Consider the following 19,794-nt stretch of genomic DNA (forward strand, 5'->3'; position numbering starts at 1 on the left):
GTATAAAGGGAACAAGTTAGCCCAGCTGAACAAGAGTACAATAAATACTCAAGAATGCCTCATGAAGTGAAGGTTCTAAAGGAACTGTTAGCCTGCGATGTGAGATATTGCATTGTCACCAAGGATGGCATCGACGAGGGGCTTGTGCTTCGAAGGGCTGCTTCAAAAGTCCATCGCGTATTGGCGCTTCTGTAGAAGCTGTGGGCCTCTGACAAAGAATCCTGCATCATCATCAAGGATGTTACCGATGAGGGGCTTGTGATGCGAAGGGCTGCTTTGAAGATGCAATGGTGGTTCCAAGGAGGCTGCAAGCTGCAATACGATGTCTCGCTTCGGGGATGAGTCACACTACGACTGTTCCAATGTGACTGTGAGGCGATGAATTGTGCTGCATCCGTTCTGCTTCACAGGACCACAGCTGAGAAGGCAGAGAACCTTCAGGCCCACTTCCAAGAGTCATGACTGGGGTGGCACCACTTGGGTTGTTGGACTCACTGCCAACAGAGTCCAGATGCTGGGTCAAGGTGGTTTGGGCATTTTTTGTCAATAAGGCTCTGATCATGAGGGCCAGCCAATAAGCCCTTGGAGTCACTCTGGTGGCCTTTGGGCTCAAGAATGAGGTTTGGTCCGTTCACTCAGGAAGGCTGAGTAGCCAGAGTAGTCTTACAGGGCAGCACAGCAGTCATTCCGAGTCTTCCACTGATCCAGTGGTATACTCAAGAGTTGGGTTTCCAGGGTCCATCTTTATACCTGGTGCACACTTTGAAGTAGAAGAAGATTTTTGAGGTTTCCACTCCCAGAGGTGTTTGGAACCACATGCCTCTCTTCCCAGGGACCAGCTTGCTTGGGTCACAATAGACTAGTGTCAAACCCTTTGTGAGTGTGCTCAGAGTCTTTGTGATGTGCAAATCTGGTAGGTGACAGCTCTTTCCCCTCATCAAGTTAGTACCTGTGCGCCTTTGTCTCACAGTCTTAGAGTAATACACAATGACCACGTTCAAGCTACACTTAGTCATGTGAAATAGGATATGGACAGCTAATGGTTGGAGCAAGAAAATGCCAACTTTCTAAAAGCATAATTTTCTAATTGTTCCAATCATTAGATATCAAACTTGATAATCAAACCAGCTCCCAATTGAAAGTAAGCACGTATTAAATGTAAGAAGGTAACCTTATCTTTTCCTAAGGCAGAGGTAGGCCTTGCAGTAGTGAAAAATGAATTTAAGAATTTTTCAATACCAGGGCATGTAAAACTTAAAACTGAAAATGTCATGTCCAACTTTTTAAAGACACTGCACCACTTTACTGGAGATTATATGTAAATTAAATGTGCCAAATGGGCATAAACTGATCTTACCATGTTTTCAGGGAGCAAGAAAATGCACTTTAGCACTAGTCCTGAGGCCAACAAAAACAAGATCAACAAAAATGGAGGAGTTAAGCAAAAACCTGACAACGAATCAGAACCTTGCATCACAAGTCTCTATTGCCAGCCTCATCACTGGCTCCCTAGGAACCGCTGCTGTGCGATGCATCCTCGGGGAAGGCCCTCACATCACTGCCCGCAGCTCATTGGAACTGCTGATACACAATGATACCTCAACGTTGGATTTCACAATGCTCTGCAAACCAGGATTTCTGGTACTTTGTTCTGTGGGCCTAACTTGGTCCCTGTATCCGGCCCACGCTCCATTGTGATCGACCTGGGCTTGTGACCTTGTCCTGGTCCAGTGCAACCAGATACATGCAGTTGGAGCTTTGTGTTTCAGGTGGTATTTTCACCTAAATCAGTAAAATCCCATCTCTCTGATTATACTGATTGAATTTTTGTCATTGTGGTCTCAAATAATTTATTACATTTTACTCTATTTTTCTAAATTAGAGGGAGATTTTTCTCGCGTTGTGTATTCACTTTAGTGCTGCATAAATACTTTACACATTGCCTCTAAGTTAATCCTGGCTGCTTTTGTGCCAATCTACCATAGGGCTAATCACAGGTTAATTTGAGGTTTGCTTTTGACTTCATTCTAACAGACATTGTTGTTTCTGCTTTATTACTTCCTACACCATCCTAAAGCAATAGCAAAAATGATGCCAATGAACACAAGGCAGGACAAAATAAAATTATCACAATGTTTGAGAAATTTAGTGAGGCAATTATCCTTCACAACCTACTCAATGGTCCGGCACTACAGGCAATGCTATAATTGATTACGCCAAACACTTACATTGTGGTACAGAAAAAAATATAAATATGCAAGACATAAAAACGGTTTGGACAATATGGACAGGCTCCATCAAACTCAGAATCAAGTGTCAGATGCTACCCACTTGTCCTACCAAAGGGCTCATTTAAACTCTGGTGCACAATCTGCCAGCTCATCAGTGCAGCAGATGCCATGGGGCCATGGCCTTTACCACCCAGGTAGAGGAACGTTCATCATATTGAGAGATCACTGCCCCCCTGGTTGGGATCTCTGTGCTGTGGGAGAAGCCTCTGCTGTGGTGGCTCTCTTCACAGTGCTGAAGGTTTGTCAAGTAGGTGCCATGTGTCAGGTCTCATTTCTCTTGACTATCACAATATAGCGGCATGACTCATATCTTTCCTCCCAACACTTATAAATGAACACGTCTTGTACCCTGACTTTTGCCCATATTACATGTTGTTGGTAACAGCTAGCAGCAGCTGGTGTTCCCCGGTTTGTTTGAAAGGGCTTAATACATTTTACAAATGTTTAACCATGCATATGCAAGGTCAGGTTTCAGGCACAGCAAACACATCCAAATAATTCACCAAAATAAGCATCAAGCAACCAGCAATGTGAAACTTCCAAAAGACAGCCCTCATCAAATTAATCCCCGCACTTGTTCCTTGCTATAAGCAATTAGAATGCAACCTTTGTGAACATTCTAAAACACCTTAATTAATTTAATCATCTGCACCTGTTCCTTGTTACAATTAGAATGTGACCTTTATGAATGTTCCAAAAAGTACTCTCATTTAAAGACCCTCCCCACTCCTTCCCTTTGCATACCCTCTTCGCCTGCCACTTACCTGCTTCCCAGCTTCAAGGACTCTGCCTTGCCAGATCCCTTAATCCTCCTGCTTCGACCTCATTGCAAAGAACCTCCTGGATGGAAAATAAGGAGCGATACATTAACAGACTTGATTTTACTATGCACTAAGCTCAGTTGCAACATTGTGCTGCAAAACAAAGGTAACTAGTGTTTTTGTTCAACTTGTACATATTGTTGGCAGGGCTCTGCCAGAGAGGTCTTTTGTAAATCTAACCCCACCCAAATTTGCTTGTGGGTTTGATGTTTCAAAAAGTTTGATAAAGGAGCCTACACGGACAATGTAAATGAAAGGAAAACAGCAACAAAACTAAAGTTTGGTTGAGATTTTTAAAGCTTTTGTGAGGTGATATATTAAGAGATACAGTAATACTGGACTAATGCCTTATTATTTGTTTGCTTATAGGTGCCTTATCTGCCGTACCATTCATCAGACTGGGGTGAGTGCCTGCTGCAGTGTTGCTGCTGAGTAGATGAGCCACAGTAACTTTGACTCTACACACTCTCTCTATCCCAACTCCCTTCCCCCTGTGATTTGCCAGCTGAGTAGTGTCTCCTCCTGTAAACTGAGGACAAGTCTCAAGAGGGTTCGAAAACTTGCGTCGTCTCCCCAATGGAATCATCTGGGGTCATAGTAGGTGCCTTATGACATCGTATTTAAAGTATCTGCTCAGCAAAACTTCTTTATATTGAGAAAGTATCCTGCTGAGTTTTCTCAATACAACGAACAAATGGCCACGATGCTATGAAGCCATTATACACTTTCCCTGCCAATATCTTCCATGTCTTCCATTTTAGACATGAGCAGTAAAAATGAGTGACAATTGCAAATGTCCTCAACAGGGTGGGACAACCATCACTATAAAGTGGCGTTCGTCCGTAGAGGGATCAACAGTTTAGTGGATTACACTGGTGTAGCCATCAGAGGCTTAACAGATGTAAACCCAGCATTTCCCCCCAGCTGTAAATAGAGATGGGGAACCATGAATTTGGTGGCACATGAGTACTGCTGAACAATGGCATGCTCTGACTCCAGAAAACTCTAAGTAGGTGCTGACTTCCAGGGCCAGCTTTAGCGCTGGTGGTGTCTTGAGTGACAATCATTTTTGGCACCCCACACCCCATGACTGCCTGCTTGGTTTCTCCCACTACCATCAGGCAACAGTGCCCCTCCAGTCATAAGATATTGCTAAAAACAGTGCCCTCCCTGAGGTCAGCAACCCCCTCACAGGTCAGCTCCGAGTGACGGCTGTACCTGTCGCACTATCCTATAGCCGGCCCTGCTGACTTCTTTATACATACTGTTGATAATTAAGGTCTTCATTACAGTCACTGCAGTAAATACTTTGGGGTAATACAGCACCCAGTAATGAAAAATACCACAGTTTGTTTGTAGCATTGCAAGTAATATTTTATAGGTATTCTATGAAATGGGGAATACCAAGCTGAAATCTGTCTTAAGACAGCTGGGTTAGACAGAGCCCAAACTGCCAGAATACTGTGGAGCGCTGAGTGAGGCCAATCCCACCAACCCTAGGAATGCTCTCATGCTGGACTGGTGAGAGTAGCCCTGTGATTGGCCAAGGGAGTTGCTGCTTACGGTTCCAGTTCCTGCCAAAGAAGAGGCCCGGACCAGAGGACATTGTGATCGAGTAAGGTAAGTTTATTTTTATATATATTATTTTCATGCTTTTTTATATATATAATTTTCTTGTGTGCCTGCCCCATCCCCCTCCCCATAGTTGCCATCTACCACTGCCCTGGATACCATATACTAGAGATTTAGGAGTAAGTTAGGGCTGGCTACTTATGTATGAACAAATTTGACATGCACGCTTTAGAATCAGAGCACTTGCAGTCTGTTTGGTCTGTTTTTCAGGCCTCAGTGCACTCTCAGAGTAGAAAAACGAGCAGTATCAGACAAAAACTCAGGGAAACCATTCAAAAAGAGGAATTTCCTTACACTCTCAATCAGTTCTACTCTGAAAACTAAGAGTAAATGCTAATGAGACGTTCTTTGTTCTCTACTTTGTTGACACCTGACAGTCCACACCTTATACCCTTCTCCTGGGTAACTGAAGTTATGAGTAAAACTAGTGTACCACAAATGCATACAATTGGTATTGGCATGACATTCATACGATGCCTCTACCATTTACACCAGATGCTAAATCTGGTACTTAACTGATATTATTCAACAACATTTGATGACAAAACTTGTTAACCACTGTTGCTACATAGTAAACATCTTCCAGGCCATGCTAACAAGACTTTTTATGTGCTTGTCAATACAGCATTCCTTTTCTGCTTTGGATGAAAGCAGAAGCACAGCCGGAGGATGAAAAGGTAGGCAGAGAAGGAACTAGGGTTTGGATAAGGATGGGATGTTAGGGATTTTTTCACATTTGGGACAGGAAGGTGAGGACATATTTTGTATGGGACCCCATTACTCCTGTGCCTCAGGCTAGAAGTTATAGGCAGGGGCAGATGATTTTGGTAGCATTAAATAACATTACATTATAGATGGAAACTGTAATTTAAGGGAATGTGTTTCACTTCAGGGTTATGAGTGACATTATAGACGATTCAAGCTTTTCTTGTGTTGGCTATTGAATCTCAGCACCCCTTGGTAAAAAAAAAAAAACCTCTCCATGACTCACAATTACTAATCTATAATTCTATGTATGCCATCCATTTATCAGTATGAAAATATTCAGATGTTTATAAAATTTGATTTTCTGGTCCATACACCCTTCCAGTCAATCAAGCTTAAGAGACCTGTGAGCCTTTAATTTCTCCCACTTCATCAGACCAGCATCTAATGGTCTAGCAAAATACTCAACCGATCCAGATTTAAAAGGGAAACATCAACAGTTTTATGATCTCTGTTAGAACTGGGGGTCTCTAGTTGGCTGAGGTAGGTACCACTGTTCAAATAGGGACCCTTGCTTCTTGTCATGGTAAGGAGGAAAAGCTCTTTAGATAACCTCTGCTCACCCCTTTGGTAGCTTGGCACAAGCAGTCAGGCTTATCCAAAAGCAATGTGTAAAGTATTTGTACCAACACTCACAGGAACACAGTGAAAACACCACAAACTGACTCCACAACAGTTTAGAAAAATAAAGGTATTTAATCTAAACTACACAAGACCAAAATGACAAAAATCCAACATGCACAGTTCAAGAATATGGTTGCGAAAGAGTTCTTAAGGTTGCGATAAAATAATCCACAGTTGCGTGAAAAGTTCACAGTTGCGTCACGTTTTGCCAACAGTACCTTTTAAAAGTGACAAAGTTCCAAAGCAGAAGCTGGAGTGATGCGTTGCTCCAGAGACCCTGGGGGGGCGATGCGACAACCCCGCTGCAGCAGCGGGTATGTTGCGACGAATCCGGTCTGTATGGGGAGGAAGGCAGACTTGTATGGATTCCGGTGCGTATGTTCGTAGGAAGTTTTCTCCCGCAAAGGCACGATGCGATGATCTTTGGAGTTGGGACGATCTCGGGGGCGACGATGAGCGGACCAGCGGTGATCTCTCTCTCGCAGCTCCTCGATGTGATGGCTTCTGCGATGACACTTGCAGCGACGTGATGCGGTCCGCAAGCAAGCGGTGCGGCGATCTCACCTAGCTACGACAGGCTCTGCGACGACACTCGCAGCAATGGTAGTCTTCCCGCACCGGTCTGGTGCGTCCTGCAAACAAAGGATGCGACGGCTCTGGCAGCGGCAACAGGCGCTGCGACGATCTCGGCCTTCGTAGCGGCAGGAATTTCCTCGCACTGTCGGGATGCGCTCCGCAAGTGAGAGATGCGACAAAACTCGCAGAAGGTCTTTAAAAGTTTGGTGTCCAGCTTCTCAACACTGGTGCAACTTCCAGAGGCACCACAACTGGCCCAAGCACTCTAGGAAGTACAGAACTCTCTCAGCATAGTTCAGGGAAGCTGGGGGTGAAGTCCTTTTGTTCCTGGGACTTCGAAAACAGGGAGCCAGCTCTTCTCAGGCCCTTGGAGATTCCTTCAAGACAGGGGACACAGCACCAAAAGCAAAGTCCTACCACTGTCCAAATAGGGACCCTTGCTTCTTGTCAGGGTAAGGAGGAAAAACTCTTTAGATAACCTCTGCCCACTCCCTTGGGAGCTTGGCACAAGCAGTCAGGCTTATCCAAAAGCAATGTGTGAATTATTTGTACCAACACTCACAGTAACACAGTGAAAACACCACAAACTGACTCCACAGCAGTTTAGAAAAATAAAGGTATTTAATCTAAACTACACAAGACCAAAACGACAAAAATCCAACATACACAGTTCAAGAATATGGTTGTGAAAGAGTTCTTGAGGTTGCGATAAAATAATCCACAGTTGCGTGAAAAGTTCACAGTTGCGTCACGTTTTGCCAACAGTACCTTTTAAAAGCGACATAGTTCCAAAGCAGAAGCTGGTGCGGTGGAAAACAAGCGATGAGTTGCTCCTGAGACCCTGGGGAGGCGATGCGACAACCCCGCTGCAGCAGCAGCCATGTTGCGACGAATCCGGTCTGTATGGGGGGAAGGCAGACTTGTATGGATTCCGGTGCGTAGGTTCCGTAGGAAGTTTTCTCTCGCAAAGGCACGATGCGATGATCTTTAGAGATGCGATGATCTCCGGGGATACGAAGCGCGGACCAGCGGTGATCTCCCTCCCTCAGCTCCTTGATGCGATTGGCTTCTGCGATGACACTCGCAGCAACGTGATGCGGTCCGCAAGCAAGCGGTGCGGTGATCTCACCCAGCGACGACAGGCTCTGCGACGACACTCGCAGCGATGGTAGTCTTCCCGCACCGGTCAGGTGCGTCCCACAAATGAAGGATGCGACGGCTCTGGCAGCGGCAACAGGCGCTGCGATGATCTCGGCCTTCGTAGCGGCGAGAATTTCCTCGCACTGTCGGGGATGCACTCCGCAAGTGAGTGATGCAACAAAACTTGCAGAAAGTCTTTAAAAGCTTGGTTTCCATCTTCCCAACACAGGTGCAACTTCCAGAGGCACAAACAACTGGCCCAAGCACTCTAGGAAGGACAGAACTCTCTCAGCATAGTTCAGGGAAGCTGGGGGTGAAGTCCTTTTGTTCCTGGGACTTCGAAAACAGGGAGCCAGCTCTTCTCAGGCCCTTGGAGATTCCTTCAAGACAGGGGACACAGCACCAAAAGCAAAGTCCTTCCCCTCTCCCTGGTAGCAAAGCAACAGCAGGTCAGTCCAGCAGAGCAACAGCAGGACAGTCTTCCTTCTTCAGTTTCAGCTTTCTCCTTGGCAGAGGTTCATTCTTGATTCCAGCATGATGTAATTTTCTGTAGTCAGGGGTTCTGTACTTATACCCCAAAAAGTTTTTGATCCCTTTGTGCAGGAGGACTCTGAGCCTGGTCTGAACCAGTTCTGGGTGTTCCTTGAGCACTTTGTTTTCCTGGCCTCTCCTTTCCTTTCAGAGAGAGGGGCAGGGTCGTCAGCCGCCCAGCAGGAGGTGGAGCCAGCATTGGGGAAGGCAGGCACAGCCCAATTCAGGCCGAGGTGCTTCCCCCTCCTACTACTCTAGATGCAGATGGAGCTATTCAGCCCAGGGATGGCCCACTCAGACTCTGTTAGCCACCCAGCCCCTGTCACTCACAAACCAGACAGTCAATTCACAAACAGGCCAAGGCACACAGAAAGGTCAGACAAGAGAACCGCAACTTTCTAAAAGTGCTAATCTCAAACACAGGATTTAAAAAACACTACCAGAGCATGTCACCTGCACAAGTACATGCTCTACCTTTCACATACACTGCACCCTGCCCAGGGGTGTACCTTGGGCCTTCCATAGGGGTGACCAATGTGCACAGAAAGGGAAGGGTTAAGCCTGGTCAGTGGGGATACTGACCAGGAGGACATGGCAGTTCACAGACTGCACACAGGCAGTGTAGTGGCAGGCCTGAGACACCATTTTAGGGCTTCTCATGTGGGTGGACAATCAGAGCTGCAGGCCCACTAATAGCATTTGCTGTCACCAGCCCTGGCACACTCAGGGCACTTTACTAGGGACTTCTTGGTGAAACAAATATGCCAATCATGGATAACCAATCACAATATCAATTTATACAGGAAGCACTTGCACTTTGACACTGAACAGCAGTGGCAAAGTGCCCAAAGCATCTAAACCAGCAAAAACGAAATCCAGCACAGCATCAAAAATATAGGAGGTAGAGGCAAAAAGATAGGGGGGAAACCACGCCAAAGATGCCAGGTCTAACACGTGTCCCCTCCAGCTGAAAGTGGGGAGAACTACCCATCCTCTTGGGAGTTCTCTTCACTAAGGCGGAAAAACCTGGACAGACCATCAGCATTGGCGTGTTCTGTGCCAGGGCGGTGTTCAACCGTGAAGTCCATTCCCTGTAGGGAGATGGACCATCTGAACAGTTTTGGGTTCTCACCCCTCATCTGCATCAACCATCTGAGGGGCCAGTGGTCTGTCTGAACACGGAAGTGAGTCCCAAACAGATAGGGCTTCAGCTTCTTCAGAGCCCAGACCACAGCAAAAGCTTTCCTTTCAATTGCACTCCACCTCTGTTCCCTGGGGAGTAGCCTCCAGTTAATGAACGCTACCGGTTGGTCCCAGCCCTCGTCAGTCATCTGTGAGAGTACTGCTCCCACATCATGCTCTGAACCGTTTGTCTGCACTATGGACTCCCTGGAGAAGTCAAGTGCCTTGAGCACCGGTGCTTTGCACATGGCAGTCTTCAGGGCATCAAAAGCAGTTTGGCAGGCTTCGTACCAATTCACTTTTCTGGGCTGATTTCTAGAAGTCAGATCTGTCAAGGGGGCAACGATGTGCCATATCCCTTGACAACCCGTCTGTAATACCCGGTGAGTCCTAAGAAGGCTCTCACCTCTGTCTGGGTCTTGGGGGGTTCCCAAACCGGAATGGTATCAATCTTTGCCTGTAGGGGCGCCACCTGGCCGCTCCCTACCTGGTGTCCCAAGTACACCACAGATCCCTGCCCTACCTGGCACTTGCTGGCCTTGATAGTGAGGCCTGCCCTTTGCAGAGCCTTCAACACTTCACAGAGGTGTTGCAAGTGTTTCTCCCACGTGGAGCTGAACACAGCAACGTCATCCAGGTATGCGGCGCTGAATTGCTCCAGCCCGGCCAGTACCTGGTTGACCAGTCTCTGGAAGGTGGCAGGGCCATTCTTCAACCCAAAGGGCATGACTCGGAACCGGAAGTGCCCCTCTGGCGTTGAGAATGCAGACCTCTCTTTGGTCCCATCAGTTAAGGCAATCTACCAGTACCCAGAAGTTAAATCAAACGTACTGAGGTACCGGGCAGCTCCCAACCGATCCACGAGCTCATCAGCTCCAGGGATGGGGTGTGCGTTAGTCTCGGTGACTGCATTGAGCACACGGTAGTCCACACAGAACCGGAGTTCTGGAGTGGCACCGGGCGCAGCAGATTTTGGGACTAAGACGACTGGGCTAGCCCAGGGGCTGCTGGAGGCCTCAATTACCCCTAGTGCCAACATCTTGGAAACCTCTTCCTTGATACTGGCCCTGACCTTGTCAGCTACCCTGTAAAATTTCTGTTTCACAGGCAGACTATCTCCAGTGTCCACATCATGGACGCACCAATTGGTGACACCTGGGGTCAGGGACAACAGGGAGGAAAACTGACCCAACACCTGGCGACAGTCCCTCTGCTGCTCTGGGGTCTGGGTGGGCAAGAGGACCACACCATCCACTGACCCGTCTTGCTCCTTAGCTGCCAGGAGGTCAGGGAGAGGATCACTATCCTCTTCCCCTCCAGCTTCTGTAGCCATGAGCATTGTCACTTCAGACCTCTCAAAGTGGGGTTTAAGGTGGTTCACATGCAAGACTCTCAGGGGGTGCCTGGGAGTCCTCAAGTTAACCAGGTAGGTTACCTCGCTCTTGCGCTCCACCACCTCATATGGCCCAGTCCACTTGCCTTGGAGCACACAAGGCTCCACTGGCGCCATCACCCACACTTTCTGCCCAGGTTGAAATTCGACCAGAGTGGTATTCTGGTAGTACCATCTTTTCATTTCTTTCTGGCCAGCTTTCAGGTTCTACTGAGCGAGCTTCCTGAAGCGTTGTGTCTGTTGCGGATGGCCAGCACTTAGCTGAACACATCCTGGGAGGTTTTCCCACGGGATTTCTCCCACCCCTCCTTCACCAGTGTGAGAGGTCCTCTAACAGGGTGGCCATACAGGAGTTCAAAGGGACTGAACCCTAAGTACGTCTGAGGTACCTCCCTGTAGGCAAACAACAGGCAAGGTAGAAAGACGTCCCACTTCCGTCTTATGGGCTCCGTTAGGTCCATATTCATACCTTTCAAGGTGCGGTTGAACCTTTCAACCAACCCATCTCCTTGAGGGTGGTAAGGAGTGGTGAACTTATAAGTTACCCCACACTCCTCCCACAGATACTTCATGTGCCTAGAGATGAAGTTGGTTCCCCGGTCGGCGACCACCTCTCTGGGGAACCCCACACGGGAAAAGATCCCCATCAATGCACGGCCCACCACGGGTACTGTGATTGTCCTGAGAGGGACTGCTTCCGGGTACCAGGTGGCATGGTCCACCAAGACCAGAAAAAACCTGTTGTCTAAGGCTGTCTTGGGGTTCAGGGGCCCCACGATGTTGATAACAACCCGCTTGAAAGGGGTGCTCACCACAAGAAAGGGTTGAAGGGGTGCCTTGCACTTTACTCCAGTCTTGCCATTGGCCTGACATGTTTGGCAAGATCTGCTAAAGGCACCAACGTGCTTCTTCATCTGGGGCCAGTAGAAGTGGGTGACACGCCTGTGGTGGGTCTTGTCTTGCCCCAGATGTCCTGCGAGAGGTACGTCATGAGCCAGACCCATTGGGAAGTTCCTGAAGCGCGCGGGTACCACCAGCACACGGGTTGCACCGAGCTCAGCAAACTTAGGATCACTATATAGCAAATCATCTTCCCAGTAGATGAAGTGATCTCTGGCCGCTCCACCTGCTGCCTGGTCTGCAGCCTGTTGCCGCACACCAATGAAAGAAGGGCACTCTTTCTGTTCCTTACAGAATTCCTCCCTGGAGGGCCCACCTTCTTGCTGCCAATGGGTCAGATCAGGCAGGTCGCCCAATTCAGCCACCTGTTCCCCTATAGGTTCCAGGGCATCCCCCTCAGGTTCTGCTTCCTCCTGGACCGTGAGAACGGCTGTGTCTGGTTTACCGCGCCCCCTGCCCTTTCCTCTCCTGGCAGATCTTTGGGTCACTGTTTGAGGCTCCAGTTCTGCTGAATCACCCCTACTGGCTGCCATTGCACGCGTGGTCACGCAGATCCACGCAGGCAATCCCAACATCTCCAAATGAGTTCTGTGTTCTAGAACTCTCCAGGTCAATACCTAGCAGACAGTCTACAGGCAAGGCATCACTGACAACAACTTCCAAAAGACCAGAGACCCCTCCCCATGCAAAGGGAACACGTGCCAACTTGCAGAGGCGCACTGAGCTGTCACCTGCCACTACAGGTCGGAGCACATCAGGGGTAACCTGCTCTTCAGACACCCACTAATACCTCACGGATGTCACGCTGGCTCTTGTGTCTCTCAGAGCCTCTATCTCTCTCCCATTGATGGTCACCTTCTGCCCGTATTTCTTAGTGTTAGGGGGCAGTAAGGTTTCCTGGACCATCTCTTGGTCTCCTAAAGAGACAAGGGTCATAACTGCTAGTCCCTCCTCCCCACTGGAAAACAAATCCCCGCCCAAAGCTACACTTGCTAACCCTGGGGCTGGAGCACCAGTGGGTGCGGGATTTTTCTTGGGACATTTAGGAGCAAGGTGGCCCACCTCATTGCAGAGATAGCAGGTAGGGGGACCCCTGTTGTCCCTGTTGTCCCGCCTGTCCTAGAGGGCCATGGCTATCTAGGTCTGGGGGTTCGGATTCCTTTACCTGGGAACTATTTTGGGGGGCTTGAGAGAACTCCTTTTGGTAACTCTTGTCCCGCCCACTCTTCTGCTGGGGAGCCTGCCCACCTTTGGATGTGGTACCCAAAATTCCTCTGTGGACCCTGGTACTGGTCCAGCGGTCCGACTCCTTAGCAAGCTCAAAGGGGTCTGTCAGCTTGCTGTCTAAAAGATTCTGGTGCAGCTCTGGAACACAAAGACTACTCAAGTGCTCCCAACTAATTAAATTCAACAATCCCTTATAATCAGTTACTTTGCTGCCCTTCATCCAATCTTCCAGTGCATGTGAGTACACATTCACACACTCCATCCAAGTCTCAGACTCTCTCTTTTGAGAGTTCCTAAACTGCAGTCTGCACTGCTCTGGAGTAAGTCCATACCTGAGACATAAGGCCTCCTTCATATTGGGGTAGGTCATGGTACCTGCTAATTCTAAGGGCTCTAGAGCACTCCTCCCAGAAGCCTCAAAATGTTTCCACAGGCCCACCCCCCCCCCAATGCTGTTCAGGCACACCATTCATTCTCAATGCAATCTCATAAGAAGTAAACCAGGCAAAAATATCCTCACTCCTATGGTAATTCTGTACCAGATCCTTGGGAATATATACTTTACCCCCCTGCACTGGCGGTGCGCTGCCACCATTTGAACTGGCATCCACCTCCTTGGCATTAAGATCCAGTTCTCTCATGCTCAACTCATGAGCCAAAAGCAATTTCTTCTCCTTCAGGGCAACGGCATTTTTGCTCTCCTCCGCCGCCCTCTCTACTTCCAATTGCTTCATTTTCATCTTCATAACTTCCAAGTCATATTCTCTTACTCTTTGATTCTCTTGTAACTCTTCTTGGGTGAAGCCCCTACTGGAATGGGTGGTACCAGGCCTTGAGCCTGTTCTGCTCACAGGCATATCTGTGATTTGGAAACCATTCCCTGTACTTGCATCATTTCCCTCTTGTGCCTCCCAATGGGCCTTCAAGATTCTCTGCAACTCCTCCTTCCAATGGCCGCTCTTGAAGGGGCACACAAAGTGGTCGCAGAATTGCCTTAGCTGTGTAACTTTGAAGGAATACAAATCCCCAATGCAAAACTCCAATTCTGCCTCCTCCACACTGGATGCTTTCCCATTCACAGACATGATGCTTAGAAGAGTTATTCAAAAATAGAACCAACCAAAAAAAAACAGTAGTATGCGGTGACATAGTGGTCTGCACTCACTAGTGATGTACACCAATCACTGTGGGTCTAGTACAAATACAAGTTCAAATCCCACTGCTGACCAACAATGTTAGAACTGGGGGTCTGTAGTTGGCAGAGGTAGGTACCACTGTCCAAATAGGGACCCTTGCTTCTTGTCAGGGTAAGGAGGAAAAACTCTTTAGATAACCTCTGCCCACTCCCTTGGGAGCTTGGCACAAGCAGTCAGGCTTATCCAAAAGCAATGTGTGAATTATTTGTACCAACACTCACAGTAACACAGTGAAAACACCACAAACTGACTCCACAGCAGTTTAGAAAAATAAAGGTATTTAATCTAAACTACACAAGACCAAAACGACAAAAATCCAACATACACAGTTCAAGAATATGGTTGTGAAAGAGTTCTTGAGGTTGCGATAAAATAATCCACAGTTGCGTGAAAAGTTCACAGTTGCGTCACGTTTTGCCAACAGTACCTTTTAAAAGCGACAAGTGGAAAACAAGCGATGAGTTGCTCCTGAGACCCTGGGGAGGCGATGCGACAACCCCGCTGCAGCAGCAGCCATGTTGCGACGAATCCGGTCTGTATGGGGGGAAGGCAGACTTGTATGGATTCCGGTGCGTAGGTTCCGTAGGAAGTTTTCTCTCGCAAAGGCACGATGCGATGATCTTTAGAGATGCGATGATCTCCGGGGATACGAAGCGCGGACCAGCGGTGATCTCCCTCCCTCAGCTCCTTGATGCGATTGGCTTCTGCGATGACACTCGCAGCAACGTGATGCGGTCCGCAAGCAAGCGGTGCGGTGATCTCACCCAGCGACGACAGGCTCTGCGACGACACTCGCAGCGATGGTAGTCTTCCCGCACCGGTCAGGTGCGTCCCACAAATGAAGGATGCGACGGCTCTGGCAGCGGCAACAGGCGCTGCGATGATCTCGGCCTTCGTAGCGGCGAGAATTTCCTCGCACTGTCGGGGATGCACTCCGCAAGTGAGTGATGCAACAAAACTTGCAGAAAGTCTTTAAAAGCTTGGTTTCCATCTTCCCAACACAGGTGCAACTTCCAGAGGCACAAACAACTGGCCCAAGCACTCTAGGAAGGACAGAACTCTCTCAGCAGAGTTCTGGGAAGCTGGGGGTGAAGTCCTTTTGTTCCTGGGACTTCAAAAACAGGGAGCCAGCTCTTCTCAGGCCCTTGGAGATTCCTTCAAGACAGGGGACACAGCACCAAAAGCAAAGTCCTTCCCCTCTCCCTGGTAGCAAAGCAACATCAGTTCAGTCCAGCAGAGCAACAGCAGGACAGTCTTCCTTCTTCAGTTTCAGCTTTCTCCTTGGCAGAGGTTCCTTCTTGATTCCAGGATGATCTAATTTTCTGTAGTCAGGTGTCCTGTACTTATACCCCTAAAAGTATTTGATCCCTTTGTGCAGGAGGGCTCTGAGCCTGGTCTGAACCAGTTCTGGGTGTTCCTTGAGCACTTTGTTTTCCTGGCCTCTCCTTTCCTTTCAGAGAGAGGGGCAGGGTCGTCAGCCGCCCAGCAGGAGGTGGAGCCAGCATTGGGGAAGGCAGACACAGCCCTATTCAGGCCCATATGCTGTCCCCTCCCACTACTCTAGATGCAGATGGAGCTATTCAGCCCAGGGATTGCCCACTCAGACTCTGGGAGCCACCCAGCCCCTGTCACTCACAAACCAGACAGTCAATTCACAAACAGGCCAAGGCACACAGAAAGGTCAGACAAGAGAACAGCAACTTTCTAAAAGTGCTGTTCTCAAACACAGGACCACCTTTCCTAAAAGATGTGTTATTAAATTCTGAGTTCAGGGATACCAGATTTGGATGTCCTATCTTGCTCCTATGGGAAGATATGCTGGTAGCCACTGTAGCCAGCACCCCCATGATAGCCTATGGGGCAAGATAGCCTTACAATAGTGAAAAACGAAAATGGCTGTATTTCACTACCAGAGCATGTCACCTGCACAAGTACATGCTCTACCTTTCACATACACTGCACACTGCCCAGGGGGGTACCTTGGGCCTTCCATAGGGGTGACCAATGTGCACAGAAAGGGAAGGGTTAAGCCTGGTCAGTGGGGACACTGACCAGGAGGACATGGCAGTTCACAGACTGCACACAGGCACTGCGGTGGCAGGCCTGAGACACCATTTTAGGGCTACTCATGTGGGTGGCACAATCAGTGCTGCAGACCCACTAGTAGCATTTGCTATCACCAGCCCTGGCACACTCAGTGCACTTTACTAGGGACTTCTTGGTGACACAAATATGCCAATCATGGATAACCAATCACAATACCAATTTACACAAGGAGCACTTGCACGTTGACACTGAACAGCAGTGGCAAAGTGCTCAAAGCATCTAAACCAGCAAAAACGAAATCCAGCAGAGCATCAAAAATACAGCAGGTAGAGGCAAAAAGATAGGGGGAAATCACGCCAAAGATGCCAGGTCTAACAAACCTGCTAATGACTGGAATTCTGACTCATGCCAACACAAACTTTGTAATGAGGAGTTATATTCCTATTGCCATCTGCATTCCATTGCAATTTTATTTACCTTTACATTAATAGTTACCTTACTGTTTAATGTAACGTATTGTAGTTGCATCTATAAGATACTACACATGCCTGCTGCTTGGCTGTAAGAGTATTGTAGGTAATAGGGTGGCCTCAGTGGGAATCAGTTTGTGTCAAGCGTGAGTACCTAGGCATGTTTCTGTAGGAAGTGGTGCCATAAAAATAGTGCATGCATACACATTAAAATATTCCCTTTTGTTATGTCTGACTGTGCCTTAATATGTGAGTCGCTTCCGATTCCTCCATGGATGAAAGAGGAGCATTCCATGGTATGTACTGGGTGCAGTCAGTCATTATAGAGGTTTCTTTCTCCAGGGGGTGAGGTTATCAACTTGCAGGTATATGCAGCATACAGCCGGTCAACATAGGTGAGTTCCGGCAGTCCATGGCTCGCTCACAGACATGCAGATACTGTAGAGGGTATATGTAATCCCCTAGGAAAGGAGCATAGTGAACCACATGCATGAGCAGCATCAGGCCAACAGTGGGAGATGATCTTCGTCTTAACCATTAGTGGGTGACGTCATTCAAAAAATGTCTATTAGTAACTCCCATTGAGCCATATAACAGATCCAACGGCAGTACATTCTCCTTAGATATTAGGTACGGATGGTAGAGGATCAGTTTACTGCAATCATGACTCTGGCCACAGATAATCTACTCTGAGGAGCCATTCTAGCAAGACATCATGAGTGGTGATCTTTCACGCAGATGAATAGTGACATTTCAACGGCGGGATATGTTATCATGTTGTCTGAAAAATCAAGCTGAGCTAAAAAAAATCAATTTGCCTAAAATGTCTTAATAAAACTGCCTAGCTCTGTCCAAAATTAACAGGTAAGTGGAGTGCGGAGATTGCTTAATGGAAATAGAAAGAATTCAATGCAGTTATTACATTTGCTTTAGAAAAAGTGTAAATTGATGTCAGAAATGTATTTTGATATGCAATAAAATCGGTCCCTTCGAAGAAAAACCCTGCCATAACTAGAACTGGCGAATTTTGCTGTGAAGCAATGAGGACTTTGCTAAAATCAAAGGACACTGTGCTCCATGGCTGTAGCCCACTTCCTTTCTCTGTGGATGCCTGTGCTTGTATGTATAAGCTCCACTCTGTCTAACGCAATTCTGTATTTATTTCTGCATGCATTCCCGCTAGAATCAGTGTGTAACGAGCTAAATTCTCTTGTGCCTTACTGTCTGACCAGTTAGCTCATTTTCGCATCCCCTTAAAGAAAAAAAATCTTAAGGGGCCATTTCACAAGGGCATTTATGAGTGGATGAAGTAGTACAACATACATACTACTTCACATACTCATAAAAGCCTTTGTGAATAGGCCCCTGTTAGACTTGGCTTTTTCAGTGGGTTTACCCTAAGACCTTTTGTTTTCTGGCCTCTTGTTCTGACCCTGTTTTTGTTGGTTTTAGGACTCTGGGCACTTTTACACAGCCATTCACTGCTAAAGTGCATATGCTCTCCAGGTAAATTATGGTTGTGGATTGGTGTTTTCATGTATGGCTTATTTGATTCGCTTGTAAGTCCCTAGTATAGTGCAGTGTGTTTACCCAGGGTCTGTAAATAAAATGCTGCTAGTGGCTCTGCAGCACTGGTTGTGCCACTCACACAAGCAGTACTTCAAAGGGTTCTCAGACCTGCCATTGCAGAGTCTGCACGCAGTTGTGAATGCCATGTTGACCTGGCAAGTGCACCGACTTGCCAGGCCCCAAGCCTTCCCTTTTCTTACATGTAAGGCACCCCTTCTGTAGGCCCAAGATACCCCCATGGACAGGGTGCAGTGTAGGTGAAAGGTAAGTCATGTACTGGTGTGTGTGACATGTCCTTATAGTGAAATACAGTGTATTTCACTTTAAACCTTTGAAAGGCTATCTGTCCCCTAGGATAGATTGTGAGATACTTTCTAACATCATACAAGTATAACTTCCTATTGTGACAAGATAAATAAATGGAGTTTAGTATGCCTGAACTCAGATTGTAAAAATGCATCTTTTAGTAAAGATGATTTCTATGTTGTGTGTTTCAAAATACAACTTTTAGAAATGGGTATTTTCCTGCCTATCCAATCTATGTACCACTACAGGGTTGTGGACTGACTGTCTGGCTATGGGGTGACAGGAGCTGAGGATGTGCATTCTCTTCAGACCGCCACTAGGAGGGTTGTGATGTGTCTTGCCTCTCCTGGATGAGTTAGGGGCTGGGATGAATAGACCTGGGATGCATTCAGGGTAGTGATAGGAGATTTCCTGGCACCTGAATAGGCCTGGTCTGCCTTACACAATGCTGTTTCCCCCTCCTGCCGGGAAGCTGGATCAGAGAGGACTGAACTGGTTTGGACTGAGTACAGAGACTCTGCCACAAGAGCAGAAATTGAAATGTGGTATAAATATTTGGGCCCAGACCACAGGATTTTAGAACTCTTTTGGACTCAGAAACCTGCCAAGAAGAAGAGCTGGAGAAACTGTGAGGAAGAACTACCTCTTGGTCGTATGCTTTGCTGTGTCGGCCTGCAGTAGCTGCTTCTGCCTTGGGCAGAGAAAGGACTGGACTGAACTTTCTACAACTTCTTCGTTTGAGTTTCTCCAAGGGCTTGAGTTACAGCTTTCCCCCTGTTCAGGAAGTCTCAGGAACATCAAAGGCTTCACCTTCCTCTGTGTACCTCCTCTGGCACTGCATATCTCAACTGCCACAGAGGGAAACTGCAGCCCAACTCTGCCAGCGATACCGCCAGCAGTTCTGTGACCTGAAAGCCCCTCAGAGGTCACCGGCGCACTTTGCACCACAACCCTTGTCTCACCGATGACTGCTGCTTGCACCTCGACTTATGGGCTCCTCCCTCCTCACCACCTCGCTTCACTCCACCGGCCTTGTCTCACTGACAGCGCCTTTTCCAGCTGACATCGCTGCCATGGTCTGTGCTGTGGTCTGGGGCCACTGGTCATAAGCTACTCGAAGCAGCG

The sequence above is a fragment of the Lissotriton helveticus genome, chromosome 4_1, assembly GCF_964261635.1.
Source record: "Lissotriton helveticus chromosome 4_1, aLisHel1.1, whole genome shotgun sequence".
NCBI lineage: Eukaryota > Metazoa > Chordata > Amphibia > Caudata > Salamandridae > Lissotriton > Lissotriton helveticus.